The sequence below is a fragment of the Nicotiana sylvestris genome, chromosome 1 (assembly GCF_000393655.2).
Source record: "Nicotiana sylvestris chromosome 1, ASM39365v2, whole genome shotgun sequence".
NCBI classification, from domain to species: Eukaryota; Viridiplantae; Streptophyta; class Magnoliopsida; order Solanales; family Solanaceae; genus Nicotiana; species Nicotiana sylvestris.
Window position 1 is genome coordinate 178550663 of NC_091057.1, and position 17480 is coordinate 178568142.

Genomic DNA, 17480 nt, shown 5'->3' on the forward strand with positions numbered 1-17480 from the left:
CTAGAAATACCAGACTTTTGGATTCTGCCCCAAATTAAATAGAAGATTGAGGTTTAATCGACCTTAGTCGAAGTATTTTCAGTGGAAAATACTTCGACTAAGGTCTGTTTGATTTCAAAAAAAATCCGAATCCAAGTGGAGTTCTAGTCTTAATAAATTTGAAGGTTCAGAGGTATTTTTCTATTTCTATTGTGTATTCTACGTGTATTTTTGTTTGTTTTAATAACCTGTGTAATTTTTCATATTTTTGTTTATTTGTTCTATGGATTCTGTCTCTTACCCGTCTACTTAATCCAAATATGAATTGTTTCTGTTGGTTATGATTATTTACAATGTGTGTAATCGACTCGATTAAGTTCGTCGATTAGTTGTATTATAAATCCTGCTTCTGAAAATGTTGACTGAAACAACCTGTTTTGGATGGATTATTTTGCTATAATCAGTTAATTAGTTATTGTTAATCAGTTGGTTCTTATTTAATAAATCAGTAAATTCAAATGAATGTTGTTTATATGTTGATTTCTGAGCATTGAGTTTCAGGGCATTGTCATTATATTGACAATGCTCCTGTGTTTGCCTGATTCTAGTTCAATGTTGAAGTTCAAGTTTGAATTATTATAATAAATTCAGTGTAATGTTGTTGTGATGTTAGTTCTGAACTCAAGTTTACAAAGGTTGGGTAAATACAATTATATTAGGAGGTTAATCATAGGATTGGTTGTTAGCTGCTAGACAAGTTTAAATCCAGATAACTTGTTAAAGTCTGGGACAGTAATTACAGTAGGATTTCTGGGACATTTCCGGGAATGAAACAGATAAAACAATGAGGGTAATGTGATAGTATAGTGAGCTGATAGTGGAATGTTAATGGCTATAGTTTAATATGATAATGGGAAACAAAGGGTAATGGGGCTACTTAAAATCAGGATAAGATCACTTAAAGTATTTAAAAGTAGATTTTAATGGGACTTTCTGATTTTTAAAGAGGAAAGGGGTCCAGGCAGCACTTAAAAAGAAAGGGGCAGGCCTGTATAAATACAGGGAGCTGGACAGAGATTTGGGAGAAGAAAAAATCTGATTTGAAAGGCAGACTTTGAAGAGAGTTTTTCAGAGAGTTTTTTAGGAGATCAGATTTTAAGACTGAAGATAAGAGTTTGATAGAGAGTTTTTAAGAGAGGGGCAGATTTTTAGGAAACTGATTTTGAAATTCAGATTTGGAAGAAAAAGAAAAGAAATCAGATTATTTTGTAAGAAGAGGAAAGAGAAAGAAAAAAACAGAAATAGGAATCTGAAACAGGAAAGGAATTGAAATCTGAAATATTAGTCTTTCATTGAACCTGTTCGGATTTATTTGATCCCATTGTTCAGTTAAAATCTGAAGCTTCATAAAAAACACTGCTACTGTGCATCTGGGTTCCTCGGGTCTTATTATTGCTCGAATCTGTGGAAAATACTGCTATTCTGCTGATTTTTTTTATTACTGCTGCAACTGCTGAAATTTACTCCTTCATTTCCAGGTACATATCTTTTAAATTCTATGTTGGAAAGAGACTCTTCATGACAAATCAATGAAGCTTGAATTGCAATTCTATTTTTCATTTATCTAAGTTCATTATTGTAAATTTCAGTTTTGTTTCATGTTGGTTAATATAGTATTATGCTTGACATGATAATTATCAGTTGATCATTCTCTTTTGAAATTCATATAAGTGTTGTAATAGTATTATCTATTCCAGAATTTCATTAAAGTATAGTTATGATTGAATTGTTAAGATAGGGAACATGGCATGAAGTTGGCTATTAATTAAGTCCTATGACACTGTTAGTCAGGTATAGAGTATTCTGAAATATCAAGAAAATGCATGGTTAGCGTATTTCGATTGTTTGGTTGTGGATTAAGGCTAGATGATGTTGGTTGCATTTTGTCCATATATGGCGTAATAGTGATTTTGATTATAATCAATAGTCGAAAGTTGCATTAGTATCTTCTGCTATGTTTGCAAATGTCAAAATATGACGAATAATGTTGTATGCAATATCATCTTATTAAGTCAATTATGTAGATTTGTTCTCTCTCTTAATAACAAATGGCCTAGGAATTTTACAATGCGAATGTTAGTGTTTAGCAATGGTTCACATAAATTGAGAATCAAATCGGTTAGATTATATATATATCTTACGTTCAACCATAAGCAGAATTAACAAAATAATTAGGCCTATTAGATTAAAAGCAAGTATATGAAAATAAGATGAGATGTACAAGCACAAATTGCAACACTTTATATCAATGGTAATTAGAAATAGAATTTGCACTAAATAAAAATAATGAAAAGTTGTTCAAAAATACTTCTTCCCTTCATAAATCATTTTTTGTTAGTTTCATGTACAATTCATTCTTTGGCATATATATATGTTGTATTTGCTAAAAATAGTATTAATCATATTTTTATTCTTTTCTTTGAATTTGAATAGTTTGGATGAATATAATTTATACTCGGAAATTATAATCGACGGGCAACATTTAATAAATTGTGAATTCTTTTAAAAGAATTTAAAGACATCCCTTAAATGTGAATTTCTCAGGATTTTCATATAAAATGTGTAGATATAATAAACAATTCGTGGAAAACCCATAATACCATTAAGAATATTTGGCGTAATTAGGGATACGTTCGCGTAACCTGATTATATTGCTAAAAGCAATTCGAATTATGCGTTCGCGCAACTTCGACTGAACATTTTAATAAAAGGGATTTCTTCGAGGATGTAAAATAATTTCATATAACCCGGGATGTGCAGTTCACTGTTTAAATATAAGGGTGATGACGTTCATATTTTATTTTAAATCACGAACATATGAATTTGTAATAAAGGACATAATATGGTCAATTATACTGTGTACACGTATGCGTGACATGATCCCCCGTAATTATGAAGGGTATATAATACGAATATACGTACGCGTAATTCGTTTATATAATTGTAAACAATAAGTAAAAGCGGTAGTAAAATCATGCAATAAAAAACGTATTTAGTAAAACCAAGATAATTAAGCCAATAATAAAAACAGTTGAGCGACCGTGCTAGAATCACGGAATTCGGAAATGCCTAATACCTTCTTCCGAATTAACAGAATTCCTTACTCAGGATTTCTGGTTCGCAGAATAACAAACAGAGTCATATTCTCCTCGATCCAGGGATTAAAACCGGTGACTTGGGACACCTTAAAAATTCCAGGTGGCGACTCTGAAATAATTAAATAAATCCCGTTTCGACTGTCCTTCAATTGGAGAAAACTCCCTACCCGCCCTCGCCGGGGCGGAAATAGGAGGTGCGACTAAGCAGTGTAGGGAGATAACTACTTTTAGAAAAATAAAACCAAAAGTCCAAAAAGTATCAAAACCCTGCCAAAATTTTGAAAAATAAAAATAAAAATGTTTTGTTTTTTTAGTTTAATTTATTTGAAAAAAAAAAGAAAAAGAAGGGAGTCTTGTTTACAAGTTTAGTTTATATCTGCGCCGGTTTGATTCTCATAGGACGTAAGATACGTAGGCAACCCTCTTCGGGTCCAACCTCCCATTTTGTAAAAAATAGAAAAAATATATGTCAAAATTTTAATTTTCTGTCACAGAGTCGGGTGATGCCGTTTTTTATCAAAAACCGAATGCTCCCAAAAGGAACGCCGGAAGACTGACTTTGTATAAATGACCACTTCTGTCATTTTTTTTACTCGCACAACCTTAAAATCTTCGTCCCTGAAGTGGTGAAAGGTCGTGTTCGGAAGATCTATTTTTTTTAGGAAAATAATCAAATCATTTTGAGTCAAATAAATTTTCTTTTGTTTAATCATATTAATAAATATGCAGTATGAGCACGATTCAGAATGAACCTTTTTCAATCATGAATAAAATTCCCCTCCAGTTGCGGCTATGGTGGAGTGATTTAGGCAAAGAAGGGCATGACGAAATCAAGAAACATTTGAAAGGTCTCACGAGTTTGTTGGACATCAGGCCTCGAGGAGATATTATAAGAGCCCTAGTCCCTTACTGGGACCCTGCGCACAATGTCTTCCATTTCTCGGACTTTGAACTCACCCCAACTTTAGAGGAAATAGCAGGGTACATCGGCAGTACTGAGGTTCCGTTGAGGCACAAATACCTGGTTGCTCCAAGAGCCGTAGCAGTGCACCGGTTTCTGGATTCGTTAAAAATAGTCAGAACAATCCATAACCCTGATTTGGCAAAAGGTTTTTGCACTTTGAGCTTCATATACCAAAGATATGGCCACATAGGAGGATTCGACAAGCCAGAAAACAAGTTGTGCAGCAAAAGTAACCGTCGAAAGTGGGACGAACATAGACGGGTTGCTTTCATGATAACCTTCTTAGGGCTTTTAATTTTCCCGAGAAAAGACGGGAATATTGACATAAAGATAGCTGGGGTCGTCACTACTTTGCTCACTCAAAAAGATAGCACGCTGGCACCGATGATTGTATCTGATATGTTCCGAGCTCTCACGGCCTGCAAAGCCGGAGGAAACTTTTTTGAAGGTTGTAACTTGTTGTTGCAAATGTGGATGACCGAACACCTATGTCACCGAGCCCAGTTCCTAAGCCATGGGTCTTCTGAAAAGACATGCATAGAGGAGTTCTACACCAAAATTAATGAGGCCTGCCTACCTGAAGGAGTCTCGGCATGGACTTCATATTTCCGGACCCTCAATGCCAGTCAAATACAGTGGACACTGGGATGGTTACCGATCAACGAAGTCATATACATGCCAACAGCTAGACCCCATTTTCTCTTGATGAGACTTAAGAGCATTCAACCTTATGCGCCGTATCGAGTTTTGAGGCAACTTGGGAGGTGTCAGATAGTGCCCAAAGATGAGGATTTAAGCACTCAGGTAATTGAGATCAGTTCCGATGGTCAGTTTCCTGAAGCGAGGGTCCGCCAGATTTGGAGCCAATGTCAATACTTAGAGGCAAATACTTGTGTGTTGAATCAAGCAAGAGGGGAAGTTTCACCTGGATATCAGGCTTGGTACAAAGGGGAAATGTCGTCTGGAAGGCCGGCTAAAAGACCTCACCTTCAAGAGTTTGCCAAGGCTTCACAAGAACATTGGGACCGGTTGGCCAAAGAGCGGGAATATCTTGCCGAAATAGGCAAACTGAAACAACAGATTAAGGATCTAAAATTTAAGAACAAAGTGTAGGTTGCTGCCGACAAGGGAAAAAAGAACAGATTAACCAGAGAAAGCGAGAACCTCAAAGTTCAGATCCGGAGGATGAAAATGGATGCCAATAACCAACTGAGAAGTCGGGCTGATACGAGGTTGATAGCAGAGTTGAGGAGTCAGGTCAGCAAAAGCCGAGAAGACTTGGAGAGATCTGAGGCTTGTATAGCAAGAATGCGGATCAGGTGGGCAAAAGTTACAGCAGCATGGAGAGAGCACCTATGTAAAGTGAAAAGGGACTACGAAATGAGTGTTATAACATTGAGAGAAATAAACTCCATTCTCAATAATCGGGTCCTTAAACAAGCCCGGGATGCTAGAACAGATAGGGAACGCTGCTATGAGACAATAGCCCGAATGGAAGAACAAATGGAGAGGTTCCAAGATCAGCTCATTGACAATACTCGAATAATGGGACTAAAGAATCAACGGATAGAACAACTGTGCATAGAAAGGGATAATATCCGAGGTAGGATTGATGAGATTGGGCACTACATCTACATGAGATGCCTAGCATGTGAGCAAATATCTCGTGATATCCTTCTTGCCTCCATCATGGGCTATGTCCACCGGATCATGAATGAGTTGAAGAACTTGCAAAGGGGTCTTACACCAAAGCCCGGAAAGGCCGAACGATGCCTCGCGGGTACCTAAATTGAAATCTTTAATGTATCCCTAGTTCAAGTCTGCACTTGTTTGTTTTTCAGAGTTTGTTGTCTACCCCTATGTTCTCTTCAAACATTGTTAATAGTGTGGAGTCTGTATTTCGTTTGTTTTCTTTCAAATAACAGTTTGTAATAGCATATTTGGGTAACAAAATGTAAAATTGGGTCTTTATTTTATGGATGCACGAACTACGCTTGGTCTGATTCGTGCGGGGTCACGATACGTAGGCAATCTCTATAGGATTCGATCGTAATTATGAAAAGAATATATATATATATATATATATATATATATATATATATATATATATATATATATATCTGTGTGAAAAAAATAAGCCGGGATGATGCATGCGGTTAGAGCAAAAGCATGTTAGAAATGATTAATTGCCTAAGAGCATTGCATCCCCCTAACGTGCAATTACAATATCTGTTAAGACTCTAACACTGACAAGTTTGTTGTTTTTCCAATCAATATCAGTTAGTTGTTAGAGCGTACTGGCACCGTACCATTATCAGACAAGATCAAAAGGTCCTATACCAGAAAGCATGACTGGGTCAGACAACAGCGTTGAGTCAGAAAAAACGGCCAATCAGATGCTGAAGGAAGCCCTGGAGAAAATGGAAAAAATGAGGCTAGAAATGAATGAAATGCAGATAGCCTTAGCTAGAGCCCAGAAGGGGCAAGAACTACCCGTTACTCCTACCCTCCAACCAGTACACACGCCGGAATACCCCTCTCCCGGTCCTTCAACAAGTTTCCCAAGCCATCACTATTATCAGGGAAGAGAGGCTTATGATTCCCAAGCTCCACCACCCACTCAAAACCCTCCTCCACCAAATGTTCCCGTCTTTGTGGCACCTCCCCCAGCCCCATTGCACAGATCATCTAGTGAGCCATTGTTTCAGGCTCACGATACACAATACTACCCCCCTGAACTCACATTCAAAGCACCCGAGCCACATACCTATAATCCCCACTTTGAGGTCCCGGCGGAGATTGAAAAGCCGGCTAAGAGCCCAGAGCAGGACGAGGTGATGCGGAAATTTAAAAGCCTGGAGCAATCCTTCAGGAACATACACGGGTTAGGCAACCAGGTCAGCGTGGCTTACAAGGATCTATGCCCTTTCCCTGACGTTCAATTACCAGCAGGGTTCAAGATGCCCAAGTTCGATTTATACGAAGGGCATGGCGATCCTATGGCACATCTACGGGGTTTTTGTAGCAAAATGAGGGGAGCAGGGGGCAAAGATGAGCTATTGATAGCTTACTTTGGCCAGAGTTTGAGCGGGTCGACATTAGAGTGGTATACAAGACAAGATCTGAGCAGGTGCTACACCTGGGATGACTTGGCACAGGCTTTCGCAGGACATTTCCAATACAACCTTGAGATAGTCCCAGACCGTATCATATTGCTAAAGCTTGAGAAGAAACCCGGAGAGAGCTTCCGGGAATTTGGGTTCCGATGGAGAGAACAGGCAGCCAGAGTTGATCCCCCAATGAGAGAGGGAGAAATGGTGGATTACTTTCTACAAACTCTCGAGCCAACTTACTTTGGTCACTTGGTGACGTCAGTTGGCAAATCATTCAATGAAGTGGTGAAAATGGGAGGTATGATAGAAGAGGGACTTAAGTCCAATAAAATCCTGAGTTACTCGGCAATTAAGGAAACAACTCAGGCCATTCAGAGCGGCACGGGAGGTGCGCTCGGAAAGAAAAGGAGATAGAAGGTCACGACAATAGAGGCCGACAATTGGTCCAGATCTAGAGGTCCTTCCCCTCATTACCAACCCAGAACCCATCGTCTAAACTACCCACACATTTCAAATTACCCTCCACAACCCTACTACCCACCATAAGAACAACATTTCACCGTCCATCAAGCCCAGACATACACCCAACCTCCGGTTCGCCCACAATGGCGCGCGCCAGCTCCCCACAATACATACCCACCTCCACATAACACCTACCCACCACCACAAAACACCTATACACCGCCAAGAGCCTATAGGAACCCTCCGGGGATGGGTTTCAGGGGAAATCCGGCCTCCAGAAATAAAAGATTGCAGAGGCAAAGAACTTTTACTGAGTTGGGGAAACTTATATTGCCTTGTTCCACAAATTGAGGCAGCTGGGTTTATTAAATCCTGTTGAGCCTAGATTGCCAAATCCCTTACCCCAAAATATGGATCACTCGGTAAGATGTGAATATTGTTCGGGAGCTCCCGGACATGATACCGAGAAATGTTGGAGGCTGAAACATGCGATACAAGATCTTATTGATACCAACAAGATCGAGGTACAGGCCCCGGAGGCACCCAACATTAACCAGAACCCATTGCCAAAGCACCCCGAAGCCCACATGATCGAGCTTGTGCACGAAGGAGGGGAGCCGAAGAAACCCTCACAGACAGTGATGATGATCCGTGCCACTCCAAAAGAAAAATCAATCGATAAGAAGCAGGGGTACAGTTGAAGGGGGAAGATGTCAAGACAGTGGTGATATTGGGGAAGAATCCATCTGCCGCTACAAGGAAACCAGAACCAGCCAAGTTGGTAATAATGGGAGCATCATCTGCACCCGTGGTTGTTGTGAAGGGGGTCTGCAGGGAACCGGTCATCATAAAGACAGTAGTCCAAACACCAGTGATTGATAGCAAGGCCGTGCCTTGGAAGTACGAGAAGGCAGTGGTGATATACAAGGGACAACAAGTGGAGGAGAATAATTGTGAGGCGCAGGGACTGACTCGATCAGGACGGTATTTTGCTCCGGCGGAGTTGAGAAGACCCAATCCAGCTGCAACAAAGAAACCTGTGTCAGAAGAATAAGCTGAGGAATTCTTGAAGAAGATGAAAGTGCAGGATTACTCCGTGGTCGAACAATTGAAGAAAACACCGGCCCAGATCTCGCTGCTATCATTACTAATCCATTCGGATGAACATCGTCGGGCCTTGATGAAGATACTGAATAAAGCTCATGTGCCCAACGAGATTTCTGTAAATCACCTGGAAACGATTGCCAACAAAATTTTCGAGGTGAACAGGGTAACATTTTCAGATGATGATCTGCCAGTGGAGGGCACGGAGCATAATAAAGCTCTCTACCTAACTATCAAATATGAAGATCCGGCAGTTACTCGGGCATTGGTGGATAACGGCTCAAGTGCCAATATTTGTCCATTATCCACCCTGAACCAATTGAAGATCGACCACGGAAGAATCCACAAGAATAGCATTTGCGTCCGAGGATTTGACGGAAATGGAACAGCCACCGTGGGGGATATTGTACTTGAGTTGACCATCGGTCCAGTCCAGTTTACCATGGAATTCCAGGTATTAGATGCTACGGTATCTTATAACCTTCTGTTGGGACGACCGTGGATCCATGCAGCCAAAGCAGTGCCATCCACCTTGCATCAGATGGTCAAGTTCGAGTGGGATAGACAAGAGGTCGTGTTGCACGGCGAGGACACTGCGTGCACCGTAGGAGGCGCCATTGTACCCTTCATAGAGACCAATGATGACAAAGGTCCCTGGGTCTACCAGATTTTTGATGCAGTGTCGGCAAACAAGATCCCCGAGGGTGAAATCATTCAGCATCCTAGGATAGCTTCCGCAACGGTTATGATGGTTTCAGAAATGCTGGGTAATGGGTTTATGCCAGGAAAAGGCTTGGGAGCTGAACTTCAGGGAATTGTTCAACCTGTTTCCTTGCCCAAGAATTTGGAGACCTTTGGGTTGGGGTTCAAACCGACTGCGGCAGATGTAAAACGAGCTCGGAAAATGAAGAAGAAAGTTTGGTTTCTTCCCAAACCTGTGCCACGTCTCTCAAGATCTTTTGTTAGAGCAAGCGCCAAGGGGTCACCAGTCCCGAAAGTTCTCGGGCGATTGATTGGGATTGACGGGGATCTGAATCAGAGCTTCGAAAGATTGTTCACTGATGTCAATATGGTAGAAGTCGGAGAGGGTTCCAGCGGAACAGACATACAGTTTATGGGTCCTAAGGCCAAAACCAACAATTGGACGGTTACTCCCCTTCCTACTCGGGGAGAGTCCTGGTAGTAGGCTTTGATTTTTGCTTTCTTGTTTTTTGGATTATTCAGGGTGTAATCCAAATCTCATTTTGTCTTGTAAAAGTGTGAACCCTGTTATCCCGCATTTTTAATAAAATTCTTTTTTCTTGTCTCATTTTAATTTTGTTTTATTCTTTTCTCTTTCTGAACAGTTCTCTTTTTACTGGTTCTAATGACATGGCATGCACGACGGATCTTCGACCTAGTCTAATAAATCAATCTGACTCTGATTTAATGATACAAGAGATCGATTATGACGATGAGTCTGAATATGATGAGGATAAAGCCTTCGAAGAAATAAACCGAGAACTATGCCAATTTGAAGAGAAACCCAAGCCTAATCTGAATGACACCGAGGCTGAAAATCTAGAGGATGCGGATAATGTCCGAGAAACCAAAATCAGCATCCACATTGAGCCTGGCATCAGGGAAGAATTAATCAAAGCACTCATTGAGTTTAAAGATGTTTTTGCATGGTCGTATGATGACATGCCGGGTTTAAGCACCAAGCTAGTGGTTCACAAATTGCCCACTAACCCGGCATGCCTTCCCGTCAAGCAGAAACTGAGGAAGTTCAAGACAGATATGAGTGTGAAGATTAAAGAAGAAGTAACCAAGCAGCTGCAAGCAAAGGTTATTCGGGTCACTCGATATCCTGATTGGTTGGCTAATGTGGTGCTAGTACCAAAGAAAGATGGGAAGATCAGGGTATGCGTCGACTACCGCAATCTGAACAGGGCAAGCCCAAAAGATAACTTTCCATTGCTCAATATCCATATCTTGATCGACAATTGCGCCGGACGAGAAATCGGTTGCTACGCCGGGTATCATCAGATTCTGATGGATGAAGAAGATGCAGAGAAAACAGCTTTCATTACGCCATGGGGGACTTATTGCTATCAGGTAATGCCATTCGGTTTGAAGAACGCTGGGGCAACGTACATGAGAGCAATGACTACTATGTTCCATAATATGATACACAAAGAGATTGAAGTGTACGTAGATGATGTGATCATCAAATCCAAGCGTCAGGAAGACCACGTAGCAGACCTTAGGAAGTTTTTCCAAAGACTTCGAAGGTACGACATTAAGCTCAACCCAGCCAAATGTGCATTTGGTGTTCCATCTGGAAAGCTGTTAGGATTTATCGTCAGTCGGCGAGGCATTGAGTTGGATCCGTCAAAGATCAAATCCATCCAGGAATTGCCGCCACCGAGGAACAAAACAGAAGTAATGAGTCTGTTGGGAAGGTTGAACTATATCAGCAGATTCATCGCTCAGCTCACAACAACTTGTGAACCCATCTTTCGATTGCTGAGGAAAGATGCCGCGATAGAATGGACGGCAGAATGTCAGGAGGCATTTGACCAGATCAAAGGTTATTTATCCAATCCACCTGTATTGGTTCCACCTGAGTCGGGGAGGCCATTAATCCTTTATCTAACGGTCCTGGATCATTCGTTTGGTTGCGTGTTGGGTCAACACGACATCACAGGAAGAAAAGAGCAAGCCATCTATTATCTCAGCAAGAAGTTTACAGTCTATGAGAATAAGTACACTCAACTTGAGAAGACATGTTGTGCTCTAACTTGGGTAGCACAGAAGTTTAAGCATTATCTGTCGTCACATACTACTTACCTTATTTCACGTCTGGATCCATTAAAGTATATTTTCCAGAAGCCTATGCCCACAGGAAGATTGGCAAAATGGCAGATATTACTCACAGAGTTCGACATTGTCTATGTGACGAGGACGGCCATGAAAGCCCAAGCATTGGCCGATCACTTGGCTGAGAATCCTATTGATGAAGAATACGAGCCTTTGAGGACGTATTTTCCAGATGAAGAAGTGATACATATAGAGGAGTTAGAACTGAATGAGGAACCAGGGTGGAAGCTTTTCTTTGACGGGGCTGCTAATGCAAAAGGAGTTGGAGTAGGAGCAGTACTTATTTCAGAAACAGGACATCACTATCCTGTTACAGCTCAGCTACGTTTCTATTGTACCAACAACATGGCTGAATATGAGGCATGCATTTTGGGCCTACGATTGGCTGCAGACATGGATGTTCAGGACGTCTTGGTCTTGGGAGACTCGGACCTCCTAGTACATCAGATCCAGGGTGAATGGGAAACGCGGGATTTGAAGCTTATAACATATCGACAATGTTTGCACGATCTGAGCAAGCGATTTTGATCAGTGGAGTTCAGACACATCCCGAGAGTTCACAATGAGGTTGCCGATGCTTTGGCCACTTTAGCATCGATGTTGCACCATCCAGACAAAATCCATGTTGACCCGTTGTATATTCAGGTTCGTGATCAGCATGCCTACTGCAACATAATAGAAGAAGAAATGGATGGCGAGCCATGGTTTTATGATATCAAGGAATACCTCAGGATGGGGATATACCCGGAGCAGGCAACCGGAGATCAAAAGAGAGCCATTCGACGACTGGCAAATGGATTTTTCCTCAGTGGAGGAATGTTGTACAAAAGAACCCCAGATCTGGGATTGCTGAGATGTATTGATGCAGGTCAAGCCACGATAGTGATGACAGAGGTACATGCTGGAGTCTGTGGGCCCCATATGAGCGGATATGTGTTGGCAAAGAAGATTCTGCGAGCGGGATATTATTGGCTCACTATGGAGCATGATTGTATCAGTTTCGTACGAAAATGCCATCAGTGTCAGATACACGGAGATCTGATTCATTCTCCACCAATGGAATTGCACACAATGTCCGCACCATGGCCATTTGTAGCATGGGGCATGGATGTCATTGGGCCTATCGAGCCGGCAGCTTCGAACGGTCACAGGTTCATTCTGGTAGCCATCGATTATTTCACTAAGTGGGTTGAAGCCAAAACTTTCAAGTCAGTAACCAAGAAGGCAGTGGTGGATTTTGTCCATTCCCATATCATCTGTAGATTTGGGATCCCAAAAATAATAATCACGGACAATGGTGCTAATCTTAATAGCAACTTGATGAGAGAAGTATGTGAACAGTTTAAGATTACCCATCGTAATTCCACCCCATATCGGCCCAAGGCGAATGGAGTGGTTGAGGCAGCCAACAAAAACATAAAGAAGATATTGAGGAAAATGGTTGAAGGATCCAGACAATGGCATGAAAAGCTACCATTTGCGTTGTTAGGATACCGCACTACTGTTCGTACTTCAATAGGTGCGACTCCTTATTTGTTGGTATACGGAACTGAAGCAGTAATACCAGTAGAAGTTGAAATTCCATCCCTTCAAATTGTCGCTGAGGCCGGGATTGACGATGATGAATGGGTCAAAGCCCGACTAAAGCAGCTGAGTTTAATGGATGAAAAAAGATTGGCAGCAGTATGTCATGGCCAGTTATATCAGAAGAGAATGGCAAGAGCATACAATAAGAAGGTGCGCCCCAGGAAATTTGAAGTAGGGCAACAAGTATTGAAACGGATCCTCCCACATCAGATTGAGGCAAAAGGCAAGTTCGCCCCGAATTGGCAAGGGCCGTATATTGTGACCAGAGTATTATCCAACGGCGCTTTACGTCTGACAGATGTCGAAGGAAGATGCGTCGACATGGCTATCAATTCTGATGCAGTCAAAAGATATTATGTGTAATTTCTTTTGTTGTTTATTTGTTTGTTTGTACTTAGTGCTTATCGGATAATGAAATGACGGAGGCAATTCTTTCTTCTATCCAAACACTTTTAACCTTTGCTTTACCCCTTTGAGCCGTACTTATCTTTTTATACCCCTCTCTTGGAATCATTAATTAAAAAAAATAAAAAAATATATGAAAAAAAATTGAAGGTCGCAAGAAAACAAAGGAGTCAGTGAACTACGTTCGACCTGATTCCTCAAAGAGGATACGTAGGCGCCTCATGGCTCGGTCATAAGGTAACAAAAAAAAAGGAGAAAAAAAATCAAAAGAAAAAATCCCCAAGCAAGAAAACTGTGGCAGAAATTATGTTTCTAGATTTTGAAAAAAAAAGAGTTTGATTCCAAGAGTTGTAATACTTTACCCATCAAAGTTATTTTGAATTTTATATCATTTTCTTCTAAAACCTATATTGATGTCCAAAAAGACCTCCCGATCAGTATCCGAGAGGTGTTAAGATAGGCAAATGAAAACCAAGAATAAAACGCCAGTCCCCGACTGAATGAGGATCATGAGTTGAAAGAATTGATAGCCATAAGAATTCCCAGCAGAGAAAAATCTTATCGGCAACACTCCAATCCCCAGCTGAGAAAATAAGATGAGAGAGTCTTATCGGCGAAAACCTTCGCAGGCGCCATAAGGCGACGTAAGCTGAGAAATACAAAATGAGAGAGTCTTATCGGTGAAAACCTTCACATGCACCATAAGGCGACGGGAGCTGTGAGAAATGAGAGAGCCTTGTTAGTGAAAACCCCGCGAAGGGCACTATGAGGCGATAAAATAGATTGGCGGAAAGGATCCGCATTTTGCGAAGAATTGGGCACCTATTTATCCCCAGCAAGTGAAGACATCAGAAAGATTGATCGACACAAATAGACTGGGTTGATTAATCCGGAATGCACAATATGATCGTTGGAATCAGTTATATCACCCAGATAAGTTCATTTCTTTTATTTTCCCCATCATTTGTTCAGAAAGATTTTCTCTTTTTCTATCTTTTCATTTCTTTGTTTAAAAGAATTTTTCCAGAAATTTATGTTTTAAGGAAGGTCTTTCAGAGCTTACTACTAGTTGCCAAAATGGTACAACATAAAATGTGAAAAGGGCAGGCCAGAGACAAGGCAATAAGACAAAAGACGTTGGTTGCCAGGCCGAATAATATTGTCCTAAAATGGCAAGGAAAGTACAGGGAAGAACCGAAAAAAACATGTTGAGGAAATTGTGGGCCAAGTTCCAAGACGATCCCTAGCAGGACTCCGACCAAATATCGACCAAGTTCCGAGGTTGTCGGACAACACAGAATGGGAAGGGAAGAAAGGAAAATTCATCTTCAGCAAAATAACCCCCAGCAATTTTTGAGATACAAAATGGGGAAGGGATAAATGGAAAAACCATCCCCAGCAGAATGTTATCCCCAGCAAATAACATCATCCCCAACAAGTTTTGGGAACGCCGAACAGGAATAAGGGAAAGGGAACAATCATCCCCATCAGGAGTGACATGACCACTCGCCATATTTCAAGAAAAAAAACTAACTAAATTTTCTTTGATTTGAACAGGAAAATAAAGTGTTGATGATGGCCTAAAGATACGCCATAAGAAAGATCGCCAGAATTGGGGCAGAAAATTTTCTGCCACAAGTGAAAATTTTCTCGGAGAATCGAGAAACAAACTCAAATTATTCTTTACCAATTAGGCGCCCACCAGTATAATGCGGGAATACACTTTTTGTCTTTTCATTTCATATTCTAGGTCACCCACCAGTATAATGCAGGTATGCATTTATGTTTTCATTTCATGTTCTAGGTCGCCCACCAGTATAATGTGGGTATGCATTTCTGTTTTCATTTCATGTCTTAGGTCGCCCACCAGTATAATGCGAGTATACATTTCTGTTTTTATTTCATGTTCTAGGTCGCCCACCAGTATAATGCGGGTATGCATTTATGTTATCATTTCATGTTCTAGGTCGCCCACTAGTATAATGCGGGTATGCATTTCTTTTCATTTCATGTCCTAGGTCGCCCACCAGTATAATGCGGGTATACATTTCTATTTTTATTTCATGTTCTAGGTCGCCCACCAGTATAATGCGGGTATGCATTTATGTTTTCATTTCATGTTCTAGGTCGCCCACCAGTATAATGCGGGTATGCATTTCTGTTTTCATTTCATGTCCTAGGTCACCCACCAGTATAATGCGGGTATACATTTCTGTTTTTATTTCATGTTCTAGGTCGCCCACCAGTATAATGCGGGTATACATTTCTGTTTTTATTTCATGTTCTAGGTCGCCCACCAGTATAATGCGGGTATATATTTTTGTTTTTATTTCATGTTCTCGGTCGCCCACCAGTATAATGCGGGTATACATTTCTGTCTTTTCATTTCATGTCCTAGGTCGCCCACCAGTATAATGCGGGAATACATTTCTGTCTTTTCATTTCTGTTCTAGGTCGCCTACCAGTATAATGCGGGAATACATTTCTGTTTTTCATTTCGTGTGCTAGGTCGCCCACCAGTATAATGCAGACATACATTTCAGTTTTTCATTTCTAGGTCGCCCACCAGTATAATGTGGGTATACATTTTCATTTCATGTCCTAGGTCGCCCACCAGTATAACGAGGGAATACATTTCATATTGTTGCATCCAGGCGCCCACCTGTATAACGAGAGGAATACTTTTCAGTCTTATACTGCAGATCTTGAAATCAGTAACCCACCGGAAGGTAGAAGGTTACAACAGGAATTCCCAGCAAGAAACAATAAAAAAATCCTCAGCACCGGAAAACAGAAGGTTGCAACAAGAGGTCCCAGCACAAACTCAAGCGCATGAGTCAAAAGGAAGAAAAGACGCGTCTTGAAAGAAGTGGCATGTGAACATTGAATTATGCGCAGCATAACAAAGCTTAATGAAGAAAGCCATATCCCCAGCAGACAGAACGGAATAATGAAAACTGGTATTCAGAAAAGCAAAAGGCCAGTATCATCCCCAAAGTCTCGGAAGAAAAGCACCGGAAGAAACGCAAGTCGACAAGAAAGCAAGGCAACAGGAACAAGTTGCAGATAAATGAGATCTTATGATCCGTAGTCTAGCCTAGCTTCTTGTTTTCTTTTAAGCATGGTGTAATAATGAGGTCAGCAAACAAGTAAAAGTAGCATACAACAACAGTAACATTGCAGTCCCATGGTAGTCCCAGCTACCAAAACTTCCCGAACTACATTGACCTGATTCTTGTTTAGCCCAGGATATATAGGAAACCTCTGAAGTAGAGGTTCGGTCAAATCTTTCAAAAAATGCTTCACACGGAGTACTCGAACAGGCAAAATCGCTCGTATCCGCTCATTTTATCTTTGCACGAAAACCCTTCATGTTTTCGGACAAAGAGGGGCAGCTGTGAGCACGTAATTTTTTGCCCTATATGAGAATCACTCCCAAAAAATCCAAAATAAAATAATTTTCCTTGGTGTGCAATTTTGAGAATTGTGACATTTTTGAATAAATATTTGTATTTGTCTGTGCATGTTTATTTGTTAAATTAATAAAAAATACAAAAATATGTCGCATTTTGCATGTAGGATTTAATTCTACAATTGTTGGTAATTAAGTTTGTTTTACAAAAATTGAAAATTACAAAAATAGGCATCTTTTGCATTTTTTAGCATTTAATGTCCAAATATACAATTTTATGCTTAATTATTACTTAATTGTGCGTTAATTGTTATTGGGAGTTAATTTGCGCTTTTATAACTTAATTTAGTTCTTAATAATAATTTAAGGATTTTTAGAATTTAGTTTTAGAAAAATAAAAGAAGAAAAGAAAGCAAAAATACAAAAAAATCGGA